This window comes from Rattus norvegicus, chromosome 16 (genome assembly GCF_036323735.1).
Source record: "Rattus norvegicus strain BN/NHsdMcwi chromosome 16, GRCr8, whole genome shotgun sequence".
NCBI lineage: Eukaryota > Metazoa > Chordata > Mammalia > Rodentia > Muridae > Rattus > Rattus norvegicus.
The window spans coordinates 60,926,028-60,950,556 of record NC_086034.1 but is presented as its reverse complement, the minus strand read 5'-3'; the positions used below and the strand labels follow the sequence as shown (position 1 = coordinate 60,950,556).

Here is a 24,529-nt window from a genome sequence, read left to right as displayed (position 1 = left end):
AAGAAAATCAATGGAGCCTCCATGTTGCTTTACCACATTTCATGGGTGTGAAATGGGGAAACAGACAAAACATATCAAAGTCACTCTCTCATGTCCTGTAAATTAATTCACCCATTAGTGTTATTATCCACCATTCAGTCTTTGATTTATTTTTACACTCATCCATGAATATGTTAATTCACTCATGAGAAAAGAGTTGCATTAACTTAGTTATGCCCCACGTTCCACTTCCCATTCCCCACGATGTGAATGTGAATATTACATTTTTAGCACATTAAATTTGGGGTAAAAATTCAAATGATGGTAATTTCTCATCCCAGGATAATTGCTATCAGTGGAGGAACTTTACAAAGAACCCTTTCCCATGAGGATAATTGGCTACTTTATTTCAGAAAATTCATTGATGATTATAGTCCTTATAGAAATGTACATTAATTGAGTGGTGAGAAGTGATTCAGAGCTTCTTATTATTATGGAATAATAATGATTTAATATGGAAGGTACAGAGATATACTGTTCTTTAGAAGACTAGAGTTCCCTGAACTCATATCTGGCACCTCACAATTGCTTGTAATTTCAGCTTCAGTGGATCCAATAGATTTTTTCCTTTGTATATAAATTTTATTAGAGATATGATGTAATCATTTTATTCTTCATTCATACCTGTAGATGCCTGATTTATTATGACCAAAGCTTCCAGAATTTTCATTGTATTTTTCTTTCTGAATCTCTTTTCTCAGATCTATTTAACTGATAGAATAGCAGTCTCCAATAACACTACAGACACAGCCATCTAGAGGGGGCCAGAGTTGAAGCAAAAATAGTTAATAAAAAGCTCTGTTTTGGAATCCTAGGATGTAAAGTGGAACAGGATGAATGAGTCATCTTCATGGGGAAATCTCTTGATCTTGTACATGTAACTAAATGAAGAGGAGGCCAATGAATACAGAACAACCAATAAATGTTATAGAAATACAATAGGAAATATAAAAAGAATAAAAGAAAGAAAATATTTGCATGGGATGAGTATTATTAAGCAAAAATCCATTCTTACTTTCATGCAGTTTAGATTGTATAGATAAAACTGAGAAAATGAGGCTAGTTTACCACATGTTTGAGAAGAAAAACAGTGTTTAATGAGTCCTGAAAGTAACATGTGAGAAAATGCGTGCCCAATTTCCTTTAAATATATGGGAAGAATGCAAATATGAGGCTTCAATTTTTGGCTATATCTTTATGTAATTATCTATTTTCCTGTTAATGGCCATAATGCTTACTTACAATTTTAGCTACTTTAATTAAGACTGTTGCAGACTTTTTTGATATAAGTCTTTTGTGGATATGCATTTTCATTTATCTCAGGTTCCTAGATGTACTGGTCAATAGATGTGAAAATTCACAAGAATAGTCAACATGGTTCTTCATTTTATTGCTCCACTCATACACTCAGGGTTTATAGTGCTTTACATGCTTGCTCTCTTTTGGTCTTCTCGGAAGTTCTTTTAAAACTGTACCTGTATTGAATTGAATGCAGCACGCAAGGATTATGGAATCATTTTAGTGTGCAAATTCCAAATGAGAAACACAAATCACTATTCCTGAACATACTATGGCAATTTGAAATATCTGTTCAAGACCTTCATAGTTTTAGTTCCTTTTTTATTAAAAAAATTATCATTGTCAATGTTTTTTGTTTCTGTTTTTTTTCTTTTTTCTTTTTTTCTTTTTCTTATTGGATATTTAATGTATTTACATTTCAAATGCTATCCACAGTCCAAGTTTCCCCTCCAGAAACACCCTATCTCATCTCCCCTCCCACTGCTTCTATGAAGGTGCTCCCAGTCCTACCTACCCACTCCTACCTCATGACTATGGCATTCCCCTACACTGGGGCATCTAGCCTTCACAGAACCAAAGGTCTCTCCTCCCAATGATGCCCAACAAGCCATGCTCGGTTACATATGTTGCTGGAGCCATGGGTTGCTTCATGTGCACTTTTGGTTAGTGATTTAGTCCCTGGGAGCTCTGGGGTGTCTGGTTGGTTGATATTGTTGTTCTTCCTAGGGGGTTGCAAACCCTTTCAGCTTCTTCAGTCTTTTCTCAAACTCCTCCATTGGGGTCCCCATGCTCAGTTCAATGTTTGTCTGTGAGCACTGATATCTGTATTTGTTGGGCTCGGGCAGAGCCTCTCAGGAAACAGCTGTAACAGGCTCCTGTGAGCAAGCACTTCTTGGCATTAGCAATAGTGTCTGGGTTGGGTGTCTGTTTATGGGATGGATCCCCAGGTGGGGCAGTCTCTGGATGGCCTTTCCTTCAAGTCTCTGCTCCACACTTTATCTCTGTATTTCTTTAGACAGAATCAATTCTGGGTTAAAAATGTAGAGATGAATTGGTGGCCCCATCTCCCCAACTGGAGGTCTTGTGTAACTTTTGGGTATGGCCTCTACATCTTCTCCTTCCCCTTTGTTAGGCATTTCAGCTAATATCATCCCCTTTGGATCCTAGGAGCCTCTTGACTTCCTGGCAATTGAGACTTGCTGGTGGCTACGCCAATTCCCCATCCTCCATTGCTATACAATTCCTGACCCTCTGAATATCATCCCAGTCTACCGCCAAACCTGGTCCTGCCCCTGTATTTTTCTCACCTCCTCCTCTCTTCATCCCAAGTCCCTCCCACCCTCTACCTTCCATGAGTATTTTGTTCCCTCTTCTAAGAAGGACTGAAACATCCACATTTTGGACTTACTTCTTGAGCTTCACATGGTCTGTGGATTATATTTTGGGTATTCTAAGGTCAAAAAAATATACAAATTGGAAAGGAAGAAGTCAAAATATCACTATTGGAGATGATATGGTAGTTTACTTAAGTCACTCCGAAAATTCCACCAGAGAACTCCAAACCTGATAACAACTTCAGCAAAGTGGCTGGATATAAAATTAACTTAAACAGATCAGTAGCCTTCTTCTGTTCAAAGGCTAAACAGGCTGAGAAAGAAATTAGGCAAATGACACCCTTCACAATAGGTAAAAATAATAAAAAATATTTTGGTGTGACTCTAACACAATAGTTATAAATAATATAAAATAGCTTGGTGTGATTTCCAAGCAGCTAAAAGATCTGTGTAACAAAAACTTCACGTCTTTGAAGAATGAAATCAAAGATCTCAGAAGATGGAAGGATCTCCCATGTTCATGGATTAGAAGGATTAATATTGGAAAAATTGTCATCTTTCCAAAAGCAATCTACAGATTCAATGCAATCTCCATCAAAATTTCAACTTAATTCTTCATAGAGTTAGAAAGAGCAATTTGCAAATGCATTTGGAATAACCAAAAAACTAGGACAGAGAAAACGATTCTCAACAATAAAAGAACTTCTAGAGGGATCACCATCCCTGACCTCAAGCTGTGTTACAGAGCAATAGTGATGAAAACTGTATGATACTGGTACAGAGACAAGCAGGTAGATCAATGGAATAGAAGAAGAGGAAGGGGATGGGATTGGGGGATTATGCAAGGGAAACCAGGTAAGGGAATAACATTTGAAATGTAAATAAAAAATATATCCAATAAAAAAAAAGAAGAAGAAATAAATATTTAAAAGCCCTCAAAAATGGGATACAGAGCTAAACAAAAAGTTCTCAACTGAGGAGTGTTGAATGGCTGAGAAACACCTAAAGAAATGTTTAACATCCTTAAATCAACAGGGAAATGCAAATCAAAACCACCCTAAGATTCCATCTCACACCCCTCAGAATGGCTAAGATCAAAGACTAAGGTGGCAGCAGGTGCCAGCAAGGATGTGGAGAACAAGGAACACTCCTCCATTGTTGGTGGGATGGTAAGGGGGTACAACTACTCTAGAAATCAGTCTGGAGGTTCCTCAGAAAATTGGACATTGAACTACCTGACAGCCCAGCTATATCACTCCTGGGCATATACCCAAGAGATGCTCCAACATATAACAAAGACACATACTCCACTGTGTTCATAGTAGCCTTATTCATAATAGTCAGAAACTGGAAAGAACCCAAGTGTCTCTCAACAGAGGAATGGATACAGAAAAATGAACATTTACACAATGGCATACTATTCAAAAAAGACTTCATGAAATTCACAGCCAAATGAATGGAACTAGAAAATATCATCCTGAGTGAGGTAACCCAATCATAAAAGAACACACATGGTATGTAGTCACTTATAAGTGACTTATAAGTGATATTAGCCAATGATTTATTTTAACCTTTATGGACACTGGTTTCTTCATCTCACCTAATTATACAAACACACACACACACACACACACACAATCACAATCACAATCACTTAAAAAACAAAACAAACATTTTAAAAGTAGTTATTACAGCTGATCCCTACATAGAAATAGTGCAAAAATCATTGTTAAATTTTTATTTTTGATTTTAGTTATTCAAACAGATCTAGTGGCTAAAGGCAGCAAATATATTCAAGTAATAGTCTGGATGAACAAGATTTAGTGAAAAAGGACAAACAAGATTTAGTGAAAAATATTTGGGGAAAGTAGAGAAATAAACACACACAAATATAGAATTATGAATACGACAAAGGAGAACAGGGATATTGCAAAAGTGGTATGGGTAAAAATGAGAGAGGGGTTTAATAAATGTAAGGATTGCCTGGCATTGTCTCTGCCTCCAACTGTTTGTCTTAAAAAGAATGCAGATATAGAAGTTGAGTTTTAGAGGGACATCACTCAGAGTGTCTTCTGCCACTCCTTACAAGACACTGAAGAAAACAAAATCTCAGTGAGAGGCAAACTCATCCAGCCTTGCATAAGTGATGCCAGCATTTTTTACCTTTCAAAGTAGTGACATTCTGTATTGATGGTTGCCCCTATCATGATTCTAAGAAATCTGCTTTTCAGAGAACAATGTCTTGGATAATTTGAGAGAAAAGAATAATCAAGAGATAAGAAATAAACTCTGTGTTTTAACTTTTTTTTTTGGTGAAAGAAGAAATGCATTTTATGAATGAAAAACAAAGCAATAACTTTCTAATCCTTACAAAGCCAAATGGATTCCTATACGTAACATCTTGAAAATAAATGAATGAAATGGGGAAGTAGAGGATTTAGCTTTATAGTGGATTATTCACCTTGTATGTGCAAAGCCTCGGGTATTATTCACCAACATTGCTAATGATATTAGTGGCAGTAATCCATCTTAAACATTAATGACTTTCCACCCACCATTCTTGGGATGCTTAATCCTATGTCTTATGCTGCTTAGTCTATGGTACCAGATTGTTTAATTAAAAACCAGCTCATAATGACTCTGTTGGTTATCTTGCACAGCACTGGAAGGTGGAAGGTTCAAACTACAGGGGAAAAGGGCCCAAAACAAAATACTGTTTTACCCAGTTGTAAACCCTGTGAGCCACAATAATGACTGTTCTGCCATATTGTCCACACTGTTGAAATCGTGCCACAAAGTTTATAGGAGTAACTAACTGCTCCATGATGGACTTTAGGTCTTCTCCACAAAATGGAACTCACATCTGATGCCATTAATTGGTCAAAACCCTGTGGGTTCTTAAGTCTTAGAGACAAAGGTGTTGCTATTATTTTGCTAAGTAGACATAGTAATAAGCTGACCCCGAAATTCTTATCCTTATGGGGCAACTTTCGGTGTGGATCAGAAGGGGTTCTTTTGAAAGTAGAGGGTGATTAATATGGAGACCCAACACTGGTCAAATGTGAATCAGAAGACTTACTGTCTTCTGCCCATTTGACCACTGGTCTTCTGAAGAAGTCTTTCACTGAGGAAGAAAGGGTGGAAAGATTCTAAGAACCAGAAGCACTGGTCATCTGCAGACAAACATCCTTTGCCCTATGACAGGACCACTGAATATATGTACACATGAACTGACAGTGGCTGTGAATATAGGTTCAAAGCTCACACAATACTGATTCATCCAAAAGTACAGTGTGGGAAGGGGAAGCACTCATGAAGGCCTACTATTAGCTAAGGAGCTGCGGCCAATTGATTGCTGCTGGTGAAGCAGAGATCTCTTTATTTCAGGGCTGTGACTCCAAAGAACCTACACAGGCTCGCATAGATGGTCCTACACACATGCAACATATACTTTAACATGTAAACAACACTAAGTCCATTTAGTAACTTTAAAACTAGCTACTACTTTTAATTCCTAGTAATATTGTAAGATGTTGAACAGATGCCTAAAAATGTATGAAAGTAAAAGTTTGAAACTGATATACAGCAACAGATAAATTCCTCTATGCAATACTGGATTCCTTTTGCTGAGTAAGTATTTTAAGCTTCCTTTTAATACTTCAAATTACCCTCTAATAATGCTCAGTTTCCTCATAAGTTGGAGGAATTAGCAAGGAAGAGGGATTCTAGCACTACAGGGATTGGGGAGGGTAAGATATCTACTGCATAGTTCAGGCTTCATTGGCATATTAATGTCAGTATTAAAAAATGACAACTTTTATGCCATATAGTGGCAATTTTATTGCAGACAAGTTGTATATTTACTCCCAGCATAAATCTTTGGAGAAGCCATTTGAAAGAAGAAATTATGTTTCAACTGGGATATATTAGAGCTTGTAGAATGTTTTCTGTCTCCTTTCTTGTCTGAAGGAGTGACTGCTCGCCCCCAAGTAGCCGATATTGTCTGTGGCACACAAACGTGGACACAATAGATAAGGCTAGAGCACTGTGGTAGAAAACGTAATACTTCATCATTTCTTCTCACAGTAAAAACGCACATCCAGGAGTGTCAGATGCAGTGTGCTTACAATAATTCCTGAAGGAAACCATGAGAAAAATTAGAACAAAACACTGAAAAAGCATGACATGTCATCGAGATGACAATGTTTTGATTTATTGCAGAAATCTCTTGGGTGTCGCTGATGTTCTCTTATACTGCACTGGTCTTCATCATAGGTACATGTAAAACTGTTCCAAAAGTTTTTCAGATGAGTGAAGGCCTTCAACATCTGTCCTTCATACATGTATATCAATAATAATGTATGCCCTGAAACGAAGTAGCTTTGTCCAGTATGGTGGTTTCAATGAAAAGAATCTCTAGAAGTACATGCATTTGAATGCTTCTTCCCAGCTTGCAGTGTTTGGGACAGACTGGAAATAGTGTTAGAGGGGAGTGTCATGGGGGAAGCACACTTAAAATTTGAAAAATACTTTTGCTGTTTTCAGTGTCTTTCTGTCTGCCCTTGGTATGTCTCCCGTGTAGGCTCTCAGATAAAGCTTCAGTGACACGCCAGCATGCTTGACATCATGGTTTCCAATGTTACGGTCCTCTGACCCTCTGATATTGTAGGCTCAAAACTAAATGCTTTTCTTTGTAAGCTGCCTTGGTCTTAGTGCTTTATGACACCAGTAGAAAAATAACTAAGACATCAATGATATCAGCAAGCAGGAAAATGGAGTAGTGAGAAACTTCGTATATGTTACATAATAATTGATACTCATGGCACTGGAAAAGCAATTAGTGGGGAGATACCTGTTTACACAGTGGCCAATGGTAGAAAAATAAGTGAAAATTTCCTAAAGTAAACTGTGTTATGCATAAAGTCACATGGCAGCTTTATGTATGACATGTCTTGAAAATATCTTGTGTATTGTATGAATTCATCTTCTGTCAATTAAAAAACCTAGGGCCCATGACTTGGGCAGAAAATGGAAGGACGGATGTCTGAAAAGCAGTGAAAATTCTGGGATAGTCAGGTATGGGAAGATTTGCCCGAGAAGATGCAAGGAGGCAGGAGACAGATGCACGGTGCCTGAGCACAGGTAACCAGACGTCTGGCAGAATGTAGATTTAAATGAATGGATTATTTTAATTAGAATCTAGTCACAGAAGAGCCTCAGTTTATGGCCAAGGTATTTGTAAGTGTATTTTGAATGTGGGCCATATTTCTGGGAGAATGGACTGTTAGGAAGAACTGTACATAACTTCTGCAACATCATTTCATAGAATTTATCAAAACTGTTATTCTAGAGAACCCTCAGTAGTGAATTCATTCTTAATCAAATAAAAGCCACTTTTTAGTAGTTAGAAATATTTCGTCGACATTCAAATTTAAGTGATTTGCTCTTATACAAACTGTCGTGATGGAATGCCTTAGTAAAATAATTCAGCAGAGGAAAGATTAAATTTGCTCATCTTTTAGACTCATCCTTACAGGGATTGTTGGTGGAACATGTCCAACTGGGCAAACAGGAAACAAAGCAAAGGAGTAACAAGCTGTCAAATAACAAGTCCTCTGCAAGGAGATGTTCCTGGAGGAATAATTCCTCCAATCACTCCTAGGCTTTCCATAGTCAATTCAGTTATTAAACTACCCGTGATTTAAACATCCATTGGTCAGAGTTGTCATGATCTAATGACATCTGGAATACCCTCATAGAAGAGTCAATTCACTAATCTTTTACATGTCTCTAGATACAATCAAGTTGACAAACAAGATTAATCATCACAGCTAGCAAAACCCACATACATCTGTTTCAGATTATATATAGGGCTTGTTCACAGGAGGACTGCTCACTAGGTAGGTATATGAAACTTTACTGTTTTCTCTGTCTGGTAAATATTTATCATTAATTTTCCACTTTCACAAATCATTCTTAATCCACCAATATATTTATTCGGAGTTCTAATGTCAGAAAGTAACACAGTAGTAACAACAAAAAAATGCATTGAACCCAAGTAAATCATCTGATGCCAATTATAAAAGTGTGTGTCTGAGGTAAATTGACTCACCTGATATATATATATATGATATATATATAATGAAAGGAGCAATGAAATATATTAGAATATGATTTGATTATGTACCTGCTGCCATAGGTATGAGAAATACGAAGCTGTTCAGTACTTAAAACTGGGACTTTTAAAAAGAGATCGAGTCAGTTGTTCAGCATTAAGGGTCAAGGCTCCACTAAAACATTTACCTTTATATTGGATGGACTTGATCGGTGAAGACCCTGTCCCAGTGGGCACAATAACTATGAGTACATGATTGCCATGGCTATATTATTTGTAGAAGATAGCATTTTGCAGTCTTCTCCATATCTTTTGTCCGTGACACACTTTCTATTCCTCTTCCTTTAGTCATAAGTGGGTAGCATAAATGTATTTTTTTTTGTAGATCAGCTCTCAATAATCTTTTCTTCTTAGCACCCTGTACAGCTATGAGTCTTCTCATTCATCTCATACACTGCAAACAGAGGCTCTATTGATTAAAGCATTTGTCTATGGGTATAAACATAGGAGTTTGGAAGGGAGTTTGACACCATATTAATTTAGCTAAGCAATCATAGGTTCCAGAGCCTAAGAATTGTGATCCTACTGCCTCAGTTCCTAATCAAATATTGGGGGTGGATTCTTTCTTTTGGAGTTGAGTTTACTTTTAATCCTTGAGTTCCTTGTACCTATATAAGATGCGTCATGATTATGCCAATGGTCATATTTTACATACCAGATTAATGCCATAGTTCGTAGAGTTCAAATCTAGACGAAAACATGGACATCTTTCTTCTTCCAACAGCCTACATAGCAACGTCAAACATTATGAAAGCCAGCTGTTGGAGAAGAAATTTTCATATTATTTCTAGCATCATGATTCTGTGTATCATACCCAAGCTTTGTGGTATCTTCTGTTTACTTTACTTTTAAAGATTTATTGTTCTTTCACATGCATGAGTGTTTTGCTGTGTGCAAGTATCTAGTGCCCACAGAAGTCAGAAGTATTTGCAGGATACCTTGGAACTAGCGTTAATTGTGATTGTGGGCTATGATTTGGGTTCTTAGAATTAAACTTAGGTAATCTGCAAGAACAGCAAATGCTCTTAACCATTGAATTATTGCTCCTATCCCAGAAATAGGGTTTATTTACTCATTTAGGTGGGAAACAAGGAGGAATAGCAAAGACTTATTGTTTGGAGGACTCTGGTGCCATTCTAACCAACGACCCCATAGCGGCGTCCTTGGTACTGCTGTTTGTGTAAGTGACTCACTACTTCTAGGCCCATAATTGTGTAGCCATGTAGATTACCAATATTTTAACTGACTTTCGTGTTTTTCATTCTATTGCAAAATGATAGGTTTCTACATGGCTTTTTATACACGCTTCACTTCATTTACCCTTCCTCACACTCCTGTCTTATGAGTTAAAGGAATTACATCAGCCATGTTCCCAAGGTGAGCACAGCAGGATCCACAGGATCATTCCAAACTCAGAACCACACAAATGATCAGAGCTACACAAAACAAAAAAACATGAAAAAGGAAAAGAGATTTGTAGAGAAGAATGAGACTGGTAGGTGTGGGAGGGGAATAAAGGAAGTCATCAAAGGAATAACCAGGATAATTACACATACATATAAAATAATCCAGAAAAAATGTTTTCTAATTATAAAATCAAAACAGATTTTAAGTAGAGAAAAACTGCAGAAATAATAATTAGCAAAGAACTTAACTAGAAATAAATTAATAATTTCTATTGGTCAGTCTTCTTGAAAAAGAGAGTTACTGCTAATTTAGTTCTTAGAAACAGAAATAAAATACTAATGGTATCTGTAGAGGAATTCAATCCACCAAAATGGCTGCTCTAGCAAAGAATCACATCAAAAGACCTTCTAAGGCTGTGTGATCCAGCTGAAATACGGACATATGCTTAGTATACACCTTCAATCTCAAATAATGATTAATCTGTAGAAGGATGTGACCATGTTTGAAAGTGATGTCTATTGAGTAGAAGACAGAGTGACTAATCAGAGAATTAGTCAGATTTGACAGAATGACTCAAAGATAGGATATGCCCAACTCATTAGCAAGACAAGAAAGAGAGGTTATGAGAGAGAGAGAGAGAGAGAGAGAGAGAGAGAGAGAGAGAGAGCAGTTTTATCATGACAGTTTTACAGAGACAGGTTGCGATAAAGATAGAGTGAACCAGAGTCTAAGAAGGATATAGAAGATTAGAATAGATGGCCAAAGAAATTCATTCAGAAGCCTGGCAAATCCATTATGAATCAGTCAGCTTGAAGAGGCTTCTTGGCCAGAAGTGCTGATTTGAAACATCCAACCAAAGTTCAGAAAGAGCTAGAAAGGGTAAGTTTATTTAGCAGTAAGCCTTCAAGATGACAATTCTGGTAAATAAAGGCTACATTTACAGGAATCAGTTCACCCTACTTCATCATATAACATCATTCAGATAACTTCAAACTTAGTTTTTCTTTTGTTATGCCAAATGGGAAGAGAATGTAAAGCTACTTAAAAGTATTTGATTGATGCCTTCTGATAGAAATATGTAACATTTTAAAATTAATTTTAATAAAATCTGTTGTTAAATCCCTTTAAAGTTTTCTTCTTTTTTGGATTGTAGTACATGTGTATATGTATTGTGTTTGTATTTACATGTATTGTTAGAAGACCAATTAAGGAAAAAAAACATGAATTTAAGAGAGTGGGTAGGAAGCTACATACAAGGTTTTTAAGGGAGAAAAGTGAAGGGAGAAATGTTATAATTATATCTTAATTTGAAACCTTAAAATATGTATTAAAATATTGTATTATAAATAAAATAATTTCATATAATGCTTTATAAACATCTATCACTCCAACATTATAAAGAGGGCTTTGAAACAACAAATAATATAACTTAAGTTCTTCATACATTAGACTAAAATAGATCTTAGAAAGTTTTGCTAATTTTTGTATATCACAAGAAACTCTTAGCATCATTTTCATGAGGACCATCTTATTAGTCCACCAGAATACTAAATTTGACCTTTTGTCATGAATTTTATCTCTGCCCCCTAAGATGAGGACAAACGAAAAAGAAGCAATTGGCCACAGTTTCTTTTACTTTTTCTTTTTTTCCATCTTTATTAACTTGGGTGTTTCTTATTTACATTTTGATTGTTATTCCCCTTCCTGGTTTCCAGGCCAACATCCCCCTAACCCCTCCCCTTCCCCTTCTCTATGGGTGTTTCCCTCCCCATCCTCCCACCATTACAGCCTTCCCCCCAACAATCACGTTCACTGGGGGTTCAGTCTTGGCAAGACCAAGGTCTTCCCCTTCCACTGGTGCTCTTACTAGGCTATTCAATGCTACCTATGAGGTTGGAGCCCAGGATTAGTCCATGTACAGTCTTTGGGTAGTGGCTTAGTCCCTGGGAGCTCTGGTTGGTTGGCGTTGTTCTTCATATGGGGTCTCAAGCCCCTTCAAGCTCTTCCGGTCCTTTCTTCAACGGGGGTCCCGTTCTCAGTTCAGTGGTTTGCTGATGGCATTTGCCTATGTATTTGCTATATTCTGGCTGTGTCTCTTAGGAGAGATCTACAATCGTTTCCTGTCAGCCTGCACTTCTTTCCTTCATCCATTTTATCTAGTTTGGTGGCTGTACATGTATGTGCCACATGTGGGGCAGGCTCTGAATGGGTGTTCCTTCTGCCTCTGTTCTAAACTTTGCTTCCCTATTTCCTCCCAAGGGTATTCTTATTCCCCTTTTAAAGAAGGAGTGAGGAATTCGCATTTTGGTCATCCTTCTTGAGTTTCATGTGTTCTGTGGATCTTGGATAATTCAAGCATTTGGGCTAATGTCCACTTATCAATGAGTGCATACTATGTGTGTTTTTCTGTGATTGGGTTACCTCACTCAGGATGATATTTTCCAGTTCCATCCATTTGCCTATGAATTTCATAAAGTCATTGTTTTTGATAGCTGAGTACTATTCCATTGTATAGATGAACCACATTTTTTGTTTCCATTCCTCTGTTGAAGGGCATCTGGGTTCTTTCTAGCTTCTGGCTATTATAAATAAGACTGCTATGAACATAGTGGAGCACATGTCTTTGTTATATGTTGGAGCATCTTTTGGGTATATTTGGCCACAGTTTCTAAAACAAAATTGCCCATCTATTATTCTAGGAAGACTTGATATTAATGTGCTGGTATTAGTGCCCTACCATCACATTATCCTCCCAACTTTCACTTATGGAATACTTAGAAGTGGAGATTTTATAAGAGCTAAGTTTAATTTTCAAGGGAAATATTTTTGAAATAGAATGGTTAGAGTTCCCATACATATCTTCTTGGTGAATTGCTTCCTCATTTTGGTTAAGGACTATATGTCATTGAACTATTCAAAAGTCTTATTTATATAGAGAGGTATCTGGTATGCTTGAAATCTGATTCTTATCAGAAGTCACCCTTATAGAAGGTTGTCTATTGTTTTGATGGCCAAGTAAGAAATGATGATCAACAGAACAAACTATGTTTAAACCTAAGGCTATGTGGCCCTTCTTGAGGGGGTGATTTGGTTTTCTAGGAGAGATAAATATCTTCAAAATAGATGGACAATACAGCAGTGGCTTTACTCCTGCAGAAAGCGCGATTCAGAATCATCACAAGAAGTAAAATGAGAGTGATTTATCAAAGCTTGGAGTGCAAGACTCTTGTCAGAAGACAACTGGGAAATATGAAGGGGATTTAAGAGATATACAAAAGTACCTCACTGTCATGTTCATTGTACCTGGAGTATATAATCATGGAGAACTATGATGCCAGGTATTCACAAAGTTTTAGTCATTTCTATTATTTCACTTGTCTCATTTCTGAAAAACCATTGGACATCTACAGAATCATCACACTTTGGATGATAAATGAGGCAGGGATTCAGTTCCAAAACGAGATACAAGTGGCTTTTCTACATCTAGTCCAAAGACTTTAACCTTGTTCAAGAGATTGGCTCTCAGGGAAAGAGTATTATCTTTAATACTTCTTACCTAGAAAATATATACTCTGAAAATGGAACCTTTTGTATATTATGCTACTAAATCTAGGAGATCTACCTGGAAGATTGTCCCATTTAAAAAAACAAACAAAACAAAAAAACCAAAGTAACTTAACAAGTAAGAACGACAGCATTGAAGCAAAATTAGCATGCTTATGGGGTATCCTCTACCTAATCTAGCTCATTAGTCGTGAAAGTTCTAATTGCATTAGAATAAATATTAATGCTGCAGAGTAAAAAGGAAGGAGCCAATGTTATGTCTTCACAATCTTGTAATCTATAACTGTGCGTAAGATGGCAAATATTTATGTCAGGATTTAGTAAAAATGGCTTAAAAGAGAATACCTCTGTATTTTCAAAAAACTAATATATGCAGATTTATTTCCTCTTTGCAATTATCTTTAACCTTGGATAATTAGCAATTATTTATCAATTTTTCATAGCCAATAGTAATCATACATATGGCTAAGAATATTACCATAATTAATTTCATTCTGCCAAAGCTTACATTTAAATATAAACTGTGTGTAAAGTGTGTAAAGTGAGCAAAATATTAATTAGATATGAAATGATTTTTTAGAATTGGATCCTATTTATGCAGGAATAAACTGAATTTACAAAATATTATGACATTTTAGGAAAGTATTTCAGTATATAATTTGTTTAAAAACATTTTAAATATTATTTTGTAATTGATAGAACTACTCTTAAATAGTAGAATAAAAGAATTTGAACTTTCAGTTTTTAAAAGAAATTTTCCTTATTAATACATTCTCAAACAAGCAAGTATTTAATCCCTAGTCATTGCCTATCATCTCTATCGTCTTCCTCTTCCTCCTCCTCCTCCTCCTCCTCCTCCTCCTCTTCCTCCTCCTCTTCTTCCTCTTCCTCCTCCTCTTCCTCTTCTTCTTCTTCTTCTTCTTCTTCTTCTTCTTCTTCTTCTTCTTCTTCTTCTTCTTCTTCTTCTTCTTTTGAAAAATGAATTTCAGGAGTTCTAATTGTTATTTTAAATCTATGTTTACGCACCTTTTTCCTGAATGTATTCCTGTGTACCACATAGTGGCTCATGCCTGTGGAGTCTAGGAAAGGTGTCAGTTTTCTGTTTGTTTTTCTGTAATCTGGGGTAGATAGGGCACAAGGAATTGAAGAACTCATCAGGGACAAGAATGATAAAATTGGGCTTTTCTGTGTCATGAACAAAGTATTATGTCTAAAAACTGATCTAAGAGTCTCAGTAGAGTTTGTACTTAATGTTTTTAGGAAAGGAAATGCTAATATATATGTTTGAATTTTAGAAATTAACAGCACTTTGATTTCACAGAATAAAAAAAACAATGTACTGGATATTGATAAAGGTGGACCAAGCTATCATATCCTAACAGAGAGACTAAGAAAGTATCAGGACTAGGTACAGTGGATACCTGGTTTATATTTGTGTAGGCTGTAGGTGAGCAGATAAATTCTACTATTCATGTGATCACCATCATATGTGGAATGCATGGCTTCCATGTTTGTCATAGAAGTGGAGCTTCTTAATAAAGCACACTGACACATAATTTCCTCAACCAGAACTGACACAAGTTCTTTCATAATTCTTTGGTCACAATAGTCTGCATGACCTAGGGGTAACTGAAAAACGTTTGGGAAATCAGTGGAGTTCAGATACTCAGTAACTGCTCCTTGTCTCTACTTCATCTGTTGATTATATTAAATTATTAATTTCAGATTTAGAAAGCTTTGTCATCTAATGTCTCTATATCATTATACTTGTCAATCAACTAGTATTCTATTATAATTTTAAATATTAATTAACAATTGCTCATATTTAAAGCCATTTGAAAATTCTTCCTTGGAACCAATCCACAGCTATACTAATGCTAAATATAGCTAATGAAAATATTTGTTATTGTCAATGATGAGAAGTCAGGCATCATTTTTCTGCTGTCTTCCAGTATCCATTGAAAGAATACTAAGTACGTTCACCTCCACACTTGATACCTATTTTATAACCAATGCTTCTTTTCTTTCTGAAACTAGCAAATATATCATAAATTTCAATAAATTGCCAAATTTTACCAGAAAACTCCAGTGGAAAATAGTTACAGTTAATTGACTTCTAACTAAGGCAACATTTCACCAAATTTTTGATTGCCATAGTTCAAAAACCATCATTTCCTCCATGGGAAACATATTTTAGCAAAGTCTTTACTGGTCTATAAAATTAAATTTTTGCTCTACAAATTCATACAACACAGAAAGTCTACAAATTCAACTTATTCACAATTCTAATGTGTATACATATACATACATATATATATATACACACACACACAGTATATAGTAGCATGTTTGGGTACATGTCATATGTTGCTGAGGGTGGTACTATTATGACTGTACACTCATTATTTGACAGTAAGTTTCCTTACTTTGACTATCAGGAAGATGAATCATCAGACATTAATATACTAATCCCTCTTATCTAAGAGGTCAGAAGGTTACCTTTTTGTAGCTGTATTACCTTTACAGTGATGCAGATAATGAGATACAGATTTTTCTTCAGATCACAAGGCATGCAATTATAGAACTATTGAGGGGGAACAATGATTTGTACTATTATAGGGTAGAAAGGGGTAAAAGGTATTGTGATATACAATGAAATTTTCAAGTCCTAGAGAAAGTGAGAATCAGGTGAAAGTCTAAGAACATCGACTTAGTCATTGAGAATAGGTTTAGAAGGTTAATAAGTTAATTTAAAAATTTATATAAAGGTTTATGTAGAATTCAGAATGCTATAGTGTTTTATTTAAGAGAATTTAAGTTATGGGTGAATAGAGTAAGATTTAAAAAACAGAAATGGAATGGAGAAATAGTTCAGCAGTTAAGAACACTGGCTGTACTTCCAGAGGTCATGGCAACTAATATCTATAAATTATTTCCAAAAAATTGCCTTTCCACTGGAAACAAAATTGCATCAATTAATTTTGAAACACATCAATCTAACTTATGAAAACAAATACTCAAGTTATATTTATCTACATTAATATATTGGTGAAAGAATAAAATCTTAACCCAATAATTTGTTTTAAACTTTATCCATACAATAAAGAAATCTCAAACATTCATATCTTATTTCAGTTTCACTATTTAAAATTTGAACTTCAAAAGGAGGGGAAAAGTTTTTTTTTTCATTAGTGAACCAACTATAGTCTTACACTTTGCCTCATTTACATTATCGTTCAAAGAAAACAGAAACTTCCTGTCAACCCAGGAGGTACAACTGTAAGTAAACAAATAAACACATATTAAAAAATAAAACAACGCTTAGAAATTAGGACGGTCTATCTTGATTATCAGCTTGGTTTGATTGAAAAGCATCTGGAAGATTATTAAAGTATACTGTAGGAGATTTTTCTGAAAATTAGCATCTCAGGGTGGAGGTCCAGGTAGGCACAAATGAGGGAAAGATAGGGCAAGGGAAAAGGTTCAATAGGTAAAGCACTTTCTTAGTATATGTTAACTCAAGGAAGACTTTAAAGCTATGCACAGGAGTGCACACTTTTAATCTCACTGTTTCTGTGGAAAGATGAGGGACAGGGATGATGGGAGAACCCATAAATGCTTGCCTGTCCCACAACCTGGCTTATTCAGCAACGGACAAAGGTGACTCAGTCTCAAACAAGGTGGGAGTTAGAACCAACAGCTTAGGCTAATGCTGAACGCATCCCTTAATGCACATGGGTGTGCATGTGCACACACACACATACACCCCGTCACACAAACAGGCATATACATGCACACACATGCACTTATTCACACAGAGTGAGAGATGGGACAGGGGAGGGAGGAAGGAAAGGAAGGAGGGAGGAGGAATGAAATGAGAAAGCTCATATTCCATGTCTTATCTCCTGTAGCCACAACGCTGTGGAATGTTTCATTTAACTACAGTCTTCCAACATGATGGATTGAAAACTCTGAGCCTTTTCCTTCTTCAAAGTTGACTTGTCAGATATTACATCTCAAAGTCTGCAGTGGTAACTATGATAAAAACACACAAAGAGCTACTCATTGCCCATCTTCACGTGCCAAAAATGAGAACTTCAATTGCTCTTGTCCTGGTTTGGTATCTCCTGTGGAAATATGGAGTCTTTCAAGCTGTTTAATAGTAAGCCTTGTGGTCTTTGTGGCTTCTCTTCTCCATATCCCACATCCTCCATATATAGGCTCAATTTATTTACTGCTAGGGTAGAATTTAATGGGACCCGCTGTTGTCCCTCTAAATGATGACTTCTTCATCTGACCACAACATTTTCCTAGTTCTCTGAATAAGAAGTCAAAGAAATAATATTCATGGCAGGTAAAATACTTAGTAAAACAGAAGTTCTTACCAAGTACTTAGTCTTGGAATTCTTAAGGAAAAGAATGGAGAGAGGAGAAATACATAATTAAATCTGGAAAAAAAAACAAACCAGGAACATGATTTTGATGAGAGAAGAGTTATTTTTGTTTGCTGCTTGTTTGCTCTATTTTCAAAGGTGGTAAGAAATAGAAATTTGACAAAAAGAGTCATGGTTGATTTACATGCTATCTTTGTTAGGGCTATTATTGCTATGCTGAAGCACAATGACCAATAGCAAGTTGTGGAGGAAAGGGTTTATTTGGTTAAATTTTCTACACAGTAGTCCACCACTGGGGGAAGTCAGGGCAGGAACATACACAGGGCAAGAACCTGGAAGCAAGAGAGGATGCAGACAATGAAGCAATGTTGTTTACTTGCTTGCTTCAAATGCCTTGCTCAGTGTGCTTTCTTACAGGACCCAGGACCACCAGCCCAGGGATGGTACCACTCAGTGTACAAGGCCATCTTCTTTCAATCATTAATTTAAAAAATACATTCTACAAACTTGTCTGCATTGTGATTTTATGGAGGCATTTTCTTCATTGAGATTCTCATCCATAACTGGTTGTAGTTGACATAAAGCTAGTGGGCACAGTTCCAAAAATATAGTTAAAAACAAGTCTGAAGGATGCATTCATGGACATTCATGGTAGCAATCATGCTCCTGAAACATACAAGAAATTCCTGTTTATTTTAGATGGCATCTTGGCAGCATGTTAATGCATCAAGTATGTTTTCCCAAACATACACACTGAAAATGTTTTCTTCTACCACTCATAATACTGAGATTAAAAAATTTCTTCATGAGAAATATCATCACTTTCAAAGCTCAGGGAACATCATAAAAATATTAGAGTGCTCATACACAAGTGTGTAGGCCCAGTCATATACGCTGACAACTGACTTCTGGGGTAAAACATGGCTGTTGCACACATGACACCAGTTATAGCTTCTTCACATAGTCCTCACACATATGGGTACAGCATACTCCTCTCACGGAGCAGAAACTACCATAGATTCCCAGATCACATGGAGAATTCAGACACAAATAATGGTTGAGGAGGGAGGGACAGACATTTTCTGCAGTGATATAGCCACTGGTAAGTTCAACCTGCTTCTATAAACACCTGTAATAAAACTAATTCACATATATACGCATGCACATAATTAAACACACAGATACACAAAGACATATTCATACATGCATTCATTCAAATGCACGTACACACACATACATACACACACACATGAAAGAACAAATTCTTATTTGTGAAAATTGGGAATTAATAGGGAATTAATGGATATAATGAGGGCACAAGGAATGTAACAGGGTGAATAAGAACAAAAAAATTAGTCACGTCTATGAAAAATATCACAATTAAACATACTATTACATATAGTTTATATGGTAAACCATATTAGAATAAAATTTAGACTTAGAAATGTATTCAGGGAAGCATCCTAAATATTCAAAACGAATATAATTGTTATTTTACAAATTAGGCAGTTTAGTCCAGCTGATGGACTCCTATACAGTCATTAATTGACTGAAGGTGGTATATCGAAATTACTGAAACAGAGGCTGGAGAGATGGTGCAGTGGTTAAGAACACTTGCTGCTTTTGCAGGCGACTGGAATTTGGTTTCCAGCACCAACAGTGTTTCACAATCACCTGTAAATCCAGCTCTAGGAGATATGATGTTCTCTTCTAATATCCACAGGCACCAATACTCTACCCGCCAACCTCTCTCTCTCTTCCTCTCTCTCTCTCTCTCTCTCTCTCTCTCTCTCTCTCTCTCTCTCTCTCTCTCTCGATGGTTCTAGAGGTAAGAGAAGTGACTTTTTCTAGAGGCCCAGAGGTCAATTCCCAGCAACCACATGGTGGCTCACAAACATCTGTAATGGGATTTAATGCTCCTTTCTGGTGTGTCTAAAGACAGCTGCACTCTGAAGATGAGCTAGAGTGTACTCATATACATAAAATAAAGAAATAAATTTTAAAAAATGAAACTTGGCATTGATATAGAAGCATATAATCTGTGGTTGTCAGGAAATAATTAAAATTCTTAATTCACAAATATTAATCTCAGCTAATGTGTCAATTCCTGTTGAGAAATGTGCATACCCAAATTTAAAGAAAAATGTTGTTATGATACTTCGTTTTGTCTCATAAAAATTGATATCCTATGTCAGTGATTTAAATGTTGACATTTAACTCTGTAACTTTATAATATTGATTGATTTTACTAGTTTGTGAGTGAGATAACTAGCCTCGTTTCATTGTGCTGAATTCCTTGCATAAATACTAACTAAATAAACATATAATTCAGAAACAAAATCTCGTATACAATAATTGCCAGGCTCAGTGTGATGTCAATACTGATATCCTCCTTCCCACTGTTACTTTGTCATTCCTATATTCCCAAATGATTATTTCAGATAAAACTAAGGTTCGCTATATTTTTTCCTCTGCAAAATTTTGCTTGTATGATCTCAAGCATTTATATTACCAAAATCATTTCTATATGGCAAATGAGTTGTAACTTGTCTCTATATAATAGTTACCAGAGAACAGATTTTAAACAAAGAAGAAAACATACACACAACAGGATTTCTGACACGACAAACCTACCTTTCTGACCTGTGTGATTCATCACAGAATTACCTTTCATGTCGGGAATAATTGGAAGAACATGGGCCCTGGGGTATTCTATTTTTGGAAACCAGTGAATATGTTACAATATACAGCAACAAATAAATAAACAGGTAGATAGATAGATAGATACATAGATACATAAATGATGAAATTAAGATTGTGAAGCTCTTGAACCTGAGGTGGAGCAATGATCCAGCCTTGTCTGTAGTGTTCGCTATTAATCACAGGGACCATAAGAGAGGAAAAGGGAGAAGATTGATTTTGAATCAGTTAGATACAGTTTGAGGCCCCACTTGGCCTCCAGTGGCTTTGCCTGTAGGTGAGAGCAGTGAATCATGGGAAGCAGGGTCTCCAAGAAAGGGATGACTATAAAGTTACAAATGCCAAAACACTAGAACCTCTGTCTTGTAATCCCAAAAATATAAGTTCTGTCAAGGACTGACAATGACAAGACAACAGATCTTTCTCTCCAATTCACCAAGAGAAATGTAGTCCTGTTAACAGCTTCACATTTTATAATAAATTTAAGAGCTATGATAATGTCCGTGTCATTTAAATCCATTGTTTCTGGTAAATTTTTACAGCAGTAATAGAAAATTAATGCAATCTTATCATGAAAAAATGTTAAATAGTAACAATTATAGTTAATTGGAAGAGGCAGAGAAAACCTGACACAAATAACTAGCTCAATAAAAAAAAACCTGCCTTTATTTTATTATCACATTATTCTGATTTCTTTCAATTCCACAGGCAACTGTGGATAGCAGTTGATAATGAATGAGTTCTAAGCTGGTTAGGTAACATTTCTTGTATTATAAAATGTCATTATATGTTGCATTTCCCAGTTCACTGGCTGTAACCTTGGGTCAGTTCCCTAGCCCTCTCTTTGCATAGAACATATCTCAAATGAATATAATTATAGTAATAACTGTCCCATCTAATTGTAGTAGTTCAACAGAATGGCGTTTCCAAAGCATGTAAACAGCTACAGCATATTGCATGTGCTAATTCCAATGATGTAATTTTAGGTTTTCACAGGATTTTATTTTATTTCAAAATCAAGTAATATATCCTTATATGTCATAGTATTATATGGTCATAGTTTTAGTCCATGTAAAACTTCTATGTATGTGAATGTGGTACAAGCTAGCAAACAGGGATGTGCCCTGGCTCTACATAAGCTGCAAGCCATGGATCGGGGTCCTAGGAACTGAACAATGTCTTCTTCCAGAGAAAAATTCTTTCTAATGGCTGAGCTATCTATCTATCTAGTTAAAGTCCTTACTTACTTATTTTCATTAAGTTTTATTTTAATATATAGCTTTATTTAAGAGAACTTTATATAATATATTCTGATATTGAGAGAGGTAGATCATAAATATCTTCTGACTGTATTTTGTTTCCTTCTTTAATCTACTGACATTTATGAGCACCAAGGCCCTGTATATATTCAAATCTGATGTTTAAACAAACAACAAAGAAACTTTCCTTGAAAGGGAATTAGTGACTATAAGAAACTAGGAACTAGGCACTTCTGACTTCCTAATACGCATGTCCACCCACTGCTCAGTGTAGACCACTGGGCAGCCTGAGAACTTGTCACACTTATGGATGAAATTACTGCTCAAGAGGACTGAGAAGCAGAATGCCAAGTTACAATAGCAGAACCTGAAGCTGCGACAGGCATCAGACATGACCCTGTCATAACCAAAATGGGACTGTGCCTAAAGAAACAAGAAAAAGCAGAAAAGCCAAAAAGGCCCTAAAGCATTCTATGACTGTGGTCTTAGCAGAAGCACAAACTGGAGGCATACCTGAGGAGACCATGGAAAATGCAAACATTAAAAGCTTGCCCTGAAAAGTTACTACATAAAACCAAGAGAGAATCAGCAACATGGCCACTGCCTGAATCACAACCAAGAAAGAAAAAAGAAGAAAGAGAGGAAAATGACAAATGAGGCTGGGCTTGACACCAAAAAAAGTAAAAGCCTAAGACACCAGTGAGACTCAGGTGGAAACAGAAGATTGTGTGGAGAACCAGATGACAGTGAGTTGTCCATTCTCTCTCTAGGACTGATTGGTGCTTCTGAGGACATTTCATTTGCTTCCATGTCTAATCTCCTCAATGAGAACACACTGAAGGCTACAGAAGAAATGGGCTCCAAGGACATGATGCAGATCCAGCATAGAAGTTTCAGGCTACTTCCAGAAGGCAGGGATCTTTGGGCAGCAGTAAAATGCTTGCTTTACTCATTCCTATGATTGAGCTCATTGTCACGCTGAAGTTTATGCCCAGGAATGGAACAAGAGTCCTGATTCTCTTGTCTACCAGAGAATTGGCCATATAGACCTTTGGTATTCTGAAAGAACTGATGACTGCAATACTTCACAGGTATGGACTGATCACAGGTAGCTTTAACATGTCTGCTAAAGCACACAAGCTCATCGTTGAGATCAATATCATCATGGCCATCACGGGCTGCCTCCTCAACCACATGCAGAACACACCAGGGTCTATGTACAAGAATCTGCAGTGTCTGGTTATTGATAAAACTGATTGTATTTTGGAGGTTGGGTTTGAAGAAAAGTTAAAGAAAATTATTAAATGTTTGCCAGCACACAGGCAAACCAAGATCCTTTCTACCACATAAACTCAAAAGTTGAAGATATGGCAAAAGTTTCTATGAAAAAAAAAGAGCCATTGTATGTGTGAGTTGACAACAAAAAAGAGTTTGCCACAGCGGATAGCCTTGAGCAGGGATGAGAAGTTCCTTCTGCTCTTCACATTCCTTAAGAAGAACCCGAAGAAGAAATGATATCATCTTTTCATCATGTATCTCTGTCAAGTACCACTGAGAGCTGCTGAACTACATTGACCCACCTGTTGTGGCTGTCCATGGAAAGTGAAAACAACGTAACTATGTTCCTCCATTTTTGAAACACAGGTTCAGGAATACTGCTGTGCACCAATGTGGCAGTCAGAGAGCTAGACATCCCTAAACTGGACTAGATTGTTCAGTCCAACCTACCTGATGACTCTAAGAAATATATTCATCATGTGTGGGTAGAACAGTTAGCTAGGGGCCTGAATAGAATAGGGCACACCCCATTTGTTCTGTGTCCTAAAGAGTAAGGTCTCCCTCCTTACTTGAAGTAATCCAAAGTTCCATTGAATAAGTTTGATTTTCCTGTTCTAAAGTTTCTGATATTCAGTCTCAGCTAGAAAAGCTGACCAAAAAGAACTACTTTCTCCATAAGTCTTCCTGGCAAGCATACATGCCCTAGGTAGGAACACATGACTCCCATTCCCTCAAGCAGATTTTTAATGTGAACAATGTAAATAAATTGCCTCAAGTATCTCTGTCTTTTTGTTTTAAGGTCTCTCCTTCCATTGATCTGGATATGAGCAGCCATGGTGGCAAGCTTAAAAAGAGAGGGAGGATGTGGTAGATTCGGCCACCAGAAAACAAAGAAAGAAGTTCAAGATCTTGGAACACATTGGCAAGAAGATAGCAAACCACAGGCAATTCTCTCACTGAGAATAATGGCCTTCCATGTGGACTGACTGTGCCCTACCCCAACACGCCCTCCCCCCTGTAAAAGGAACTTTTATCACCTTTAGGATCTTTTTGTCTTTACTATGATGTTAATATTTTATT

At 36.5% G+C, this 24,529-nt stretch overlaps 1 protein-coding gene and 1 pseudogene across 2 annotated transcripts in view; one reads left to right on the top strand and one right to left on the bottom strand.

Moving 5' to 3' along the window:
• The window catches only part of Sgcz (sarcoglycan zeta), a 1,080,539-nt gene that overhangs the window by 493,700 nt on the left and 562,310 nt on the right, over nt 1–24,529 (bottom strand). The gene's annotated exons all lie outside the window — the stretch shown is intronic.
• Ddx18-ps1 (DEAD-box helicase 18, pseudogene 1) lies at nt 20,029–24,409 on the top strand (annotated as a pseudogene).